Source organism: Procambarus clarkii, chromosome 1 (assembly GCF_040958095.1).
Source record: "Procambarus clarkii isolate CNS0578487 chromosome 1, FALCON_Pclarkii_2.0, whole genome shotgun sequence".
Classification (NCBI taxonomy): Eukaryota; Metazoa; Arthropoda; class Malacostraca; order Decapoda; family Cambaridae; genus Procambarus; species Procambarus clarkii.
The window spans coordinates 17,256,786-17,262,177 of NC_091150.1; the positions used below are offsets into that span (position 1 = coordinate 17,256,786).

Genomic DNA, 5,392 nt, shown 5'->3' on the forward strand with positions numbered 1-5,392 from the left:
CTGGTGGTGTTGTGTGGTACTGGTGGTGTTGTGTGGTACTGGTGGTGTTGTGTGGTACTGGTGGTGTTGTGTGGTACTGGTGGTGTTGTGTGGTACTGGTGGTGTTGTGTGGTACTGGTGGTGTTGTGTTGTGTGGTACTGGTGGTGTTGTGTGGTACTGGTGGTGTTGTGTGGTACTGGTGGTGTTGTGTGGTACTGGTGGTGTTGTGTGGTACTGGTGGTGTTGTGTGGTACTGGTGGTGTTGTGTGGTACTGGTGGTGTTGTGTGGTACTGGTGGTGTTGTGTGGTACTGGTGGTGTTGTGTGGTACTGGTGGTGTTGTGTGGTACTGGTGGTGTTGTCTGGTACTGGTGGTGTTGTGTGGTACTGGTGGTGTTGTGTGGTACTGGTGGTGTTGTGTGGTACTGGTGGTGCAGTGTGGCTCTGACATAGCAATTAAGTGTGCTGTGAAGGAAACATTAAAGCTTGCTCATTGTTATCCATATGTGATGAGTACTAAGATATTTACAAGTGTATGTTGTAAAACACAGTAGTTACGGGGGATACATAATATTAATTAAATAAGTTACTGCTGTATGTAACTTCATATTAAAATATACACCTTGAAGACACTAAGACATGTGATAAAATAACCTTAACAGATTATGTCTGGTAGCAGTTTGTGAACATTTTATGAAAGTTGATCTCAAAATACCATTCTGTGTCGTTTTTCAGTCATGAATGTTGTGTGTGTGGTCTGCGTGTAGCCACCATTGTCTGGGATCCGAGCTCTTGAGTGGTGACAGGTTTTTCTCTAATATTGTTACAGTCTTCAACTTTGGCCATTTGATTGTGGTAGGTCAAGTAATTATCAAGAGAAAGTGTCAAGCCAATATGATTATACAGTCTAGGACTTGGAAGGGATATGAGGATAAGGTACTGGGTTATGAAGACGAAGGGAAGAGAAGCCCTCTCAGAAAAACGCATGCACTACTTTATTAACATTTGAGTTTTTAAATTTAGGTTTATCGTGTAGTCTCTTGGTCCAAAATTGATGAATTTAATTCAGTTTGTATATCTAGTTCTGTCACAGTTTTTTAAGCAGGGATAACAACTCTTTCATAAAAAGAGTTAAATGTATATTGTTTTGGATGGGAGAATAAATTTATATACAATAAAGTATTAAAGTTGAATAAACCATATTTGCCAGAAAATAGGATGTATTCATAATTATGAATTAAACCAAACTACGTTCTATTTTCCAGCAAATATGGTACATTCAACTTTTATACTTTAATTATTCTACTATTGATATTGTACTTAAGCGAAAGAATGTGGTAATTTTAAGAGCTGCTCTTTAAAATCACTTTCAATAAATGTTTAATAACAAAACATATGAATCCCTTTGGCGCCCTGATGACGCTCTCGGCATCATCAAACCAATACATGCAGTTCGGGGGATGACGCTCTCGGCATCATCAAACCAATACATGCAGTTCGGGGGATGATGCTCTCGGCATCATCAAACCAATACATGCAGTTCGGGGGATGACGCTCTCGGCATCATCAAACCAATACATGCAGTTCGGGGGATGACGCTCTCGGCATCATCAAACCAATACATGCAGTTCGGGGGATGATGCTCTCGGCATCATCAAACCAATACATGCAGTTCGGGGGATGACGCTCTCGGCATCATCAAACCAATACATGCAGTTCGGGGGATGACGCTCTCGGCATCATCAAACCAATACATGCAGTTCGGGGGATGACGCTCTCGGCATCATCAAACCAATACATGCAGTTCGGGGGATGATGCTCTCGGCGTTATGCATTAATTTTTGCTTATTCTTATTATTAAGTATAAACATTGCGAGTGAAAGAGTTTAACATTGGGTTGTGTACTCACCGGCAACGCCCGGCCTACCTTGCGGTGCGATGCGGGTGACCCGCCGGGCGAGCAAAAAAGAAAATTTCACAAAATGTCCTTGTAAAATAGAGGTGCTTGTTAAGCTGTGGTGTTTCTTGTATGCTGGCTAATGTAATATTTTAATTATACTTCATTATAGTGTACTCTAGCAACTGTAGGTCTACATTAAAATGCAGAATGAGCAGCTAGTGTTATAACTAGTTGCTGGTATCATCATTTTGGCTTCTTATGGATCACTATGATATCAGTGTTCTTAGGCTGTGTAAAAGGAGAGAGAAAACAGTTGTATGTGGAAAATGTTACACTGGACTGTACACTAATAATGGCATGTCCACAAGAATTAGCACAAGACATGTTTCAATCATCATAAGAAGCATACTGTATTGGCTGTTGTTTGTTATTCTACAGTATACTGTATTGACTTCTGTATTGGCTATTGTATAGTATATTGTATTGGCTACTGTACAGTATGCTGTATATACTACTGTATTGGCTGCTATATATGACAAGGATGAACATTTACATGTATTGATAGTAGTCTTCCATTAGTTTAAGTTTTTTAATAAAAAACATATTTAATATTGAGATAATGGGTGATATTAATGTAAGAATTACCCGAGTGTCAAGCAACAAGAAGTTAGTGTGACAGGAAGGACACCAGCACACCAGAAGGATCACGTGATATACGCAATGGAAAGGTACAGTTATGTTACATCTTAAGGGGAAATATAATAAACAAGAATTGATTGTTTAAACAGGGTTGACGGGATATTTCGTATGTGTGAGTAGATCTTAGGAGTTGGGGAGGGAAGGTGGGGGAAGAATGCAATAGAGATGTAAGGTTAGATCAATAATATCCATACAGTATTTCATTAGGCCTTAGGCTCCATTAGTAGCTCCCTGAATCGGGTTAAAAGTCTATTGCGATTAGTTTCCATGTACAGTATTTGGGAAAAAACTGAGCTATAGCAGTAGTTGTAATAAATTATAATTAAAAAAGGGTGTGACATTTGGACAAAAGTTTGTGATGAAACATTATCGATGTTTGGCAATTATATTTATATGTCTAATACTCTTTCACAGCTTTAGTTGCAATCTGCCGTTTCCTTTTGTGCTAATTTAGGGTTAAGACCTAATTGGTTCAAAAAACTTTTAAGAGCCTTTACCTAGTTTAATTATGTTGAAGCTTGTATACATTCATACACAGTATAGAAGCATGGAACAAAAATGTCTTCTGTAGATAGGACCCCATTGCCCGAGGTTTCTCTTGACAACGTTGGTGACTTGGAGGAAATATGCGTAAGAGTGTCCTGAGCTACAGAAAAAATCTCTATACCATTATTTCCACAGCCGTCTTTGTGGGTTTCACAATATGTAAATATACTGAAAGCATTCTGTAGAATAAAGCATATATGCTCCCTTTATGCAGTAATGTGACACGCATGTACAAATATGTTGATTTCAATCTCTGCGATAATTGTTAATATGCTCATATTTTGTACAGTATTATCTTGTAACATTGCATTGTTTTAGGCCAGTTATATCACCTTCATGATACTTGGTTTATATGAATTAATTGATCGTCTGAGGTGCTTCTTTTCCATGACAACAAAATTGACAATTTTGTTATGCTTCTTTGTATTGATTTCATGGATGTTATTTTCAATTTACACTCGTTTTTGTTCAGTTTGCATAAAGGTAATTGTATATAGATGTTCAATACCCCATTTTTAATTAATGTGTTTCGTATTTTGTAAAACAAGTTACATTTAGGACAGGCGGGGATTGTGATGAAAATAATTTGTTCACATACTGTAGTCTTGTACATAGAGTAATTATACTGAAACATTCCAAGATTAATATTTTTATCAGATGTACACATTTTCATTGATTCCTTGTTCCATGCTGATTTGGTCGCCTTTATTTTATGCAAGCTGTAGGAGAAAATATATTTAGGTGAGGATAGACTAGGTTGAAGATTTGCTTCACTTTTAACATTGATACATATACGAAGATGAATGGATATACTTGCCTTTCATAACATACTGAAAAAGATCAGCTGCTTGCATTTTGTGTATATATCTTGAGGTTATCATGAGACGATTTCGAGGCTTTAGTGTCCCCGCGGCCCGGTCTTCGACCAGGCCTCCACCCCCCGGAAGCAGCCCGTGACAGCTGACTAACACCCAGTTACCTATTTTACTGCTAGGTAACAGGGGCATAGGGTGAAAGAAACTCTGCCCATGGTTTCTCGCCGGTGCCTGGGATCGAACCCAGGACCACATAATCACATGATCACAAGTCCAGTGTGCTGTCCTCTCGGTCAACCGGCTCGCTGACCATAATGTCATATAGATGACGATAATACATACACCACAGTATTTGGCAGATCTCAAGTTGCTTTACATGAAATTAAATCGTTTAAGCCTATATATATAACCAGTCCTAGTAAATGTTCAAATTCTGTAGTCCTTAAGTCTCAAGAAAGAAGTGGCTGTGGTACCATACAAACGCTGGGCTTGAATATGGTGATACTAAACCCTTAGCCATCTACTAAAGTCCAGGACATGAAATATAAATAACTTCATGTCATATCCCTTTATATATTAATTATCTGCCAAGATTTTAATACTTGACATTTGCCACCCAGTTTGTATATGACATTGTTTATATGGACGTCTTGTATATCTTCAGCGATATATCATTAAAGATACCATGATATCAACAAAGATATTGTGCATATCTTCAATAAAAAAACAAAAAGTATAGACTATCTTGCCAATGGGAACAAAGAAATTACTTTATCACTTAATTTTTTCAGTAATATTTAACAAATACAGTACTTCAAACTTTGTTTTTTTCACATGAGAAAACATCTAAAACAACAAATTAATTCTTTATCATGAGTTGAGTCACGTGTTGAGTTCATCACTTAGTGTCTTAAGTGATGGTAACCCAACCTCTTAAGAAATATAACTATGTAATTCATAACAAATAAGACTGAATGGACATAATTTGAATACAATAATTTCAGTTCCTTGTTATGTGCATAATTAGTTGTGAGAAAATCTAACTGAACTCTTATTCTAGTAATTACCTAAGTGTAGTTACAGGATGAGAGCTACGCTCGTGGTGTCCCGTCTTCCCAGCACTCTTTGTCATATAACACTTTGAAACTACTGACGATTTTGGCTTCTACCACCTTCTCACCTAACTTGTTCCAACCGTCTACCACTCTGCGAAAGTGAATTTTCTTATATTCTTTCGGCGGCTTTCTTTACTTAGTTTAAATCTATGACCTCTTGTTCTTTAAGTTCCAGGTCTCAGGAAATCTTCTCTATCAGTTTTATTGATTCCCACAACTATTTTGTACGGAGTGATCATATCGCCTCTTTTTCTTCGATCTTCTAATTTTGGAATATTTAATGCCTCTAACCTCTCCTCGTAGCTCTTGTCCTTCAGTTATGAGAGTCATTTAATTGC

The 5,392-nt window shown here is 37.6% G+C and overlaps 1 protein-coding gene across 1 annotated transcript in view; it reads left to right on the top strand.

Annotated features, from left to right (window-relative positions):
• Positions 1-4,102, top strand: part of LOC138360686 (calpain-C-like) — a 151,947-nt gene extending 147,845 nt beyond the window's left edge. The window contains exon 15 of the mRNA XM_069320333.1: positions 1-4,102. This exon is cut by the window's left edge and continues 1,859 nt beyond it. The gene's annotated coding sequence lies outside the window, so the exon portion shown is untranslated.
• The last annotated feature ends 1,290 nt before the right edge of the window (positions 4,103-5,392 follow it).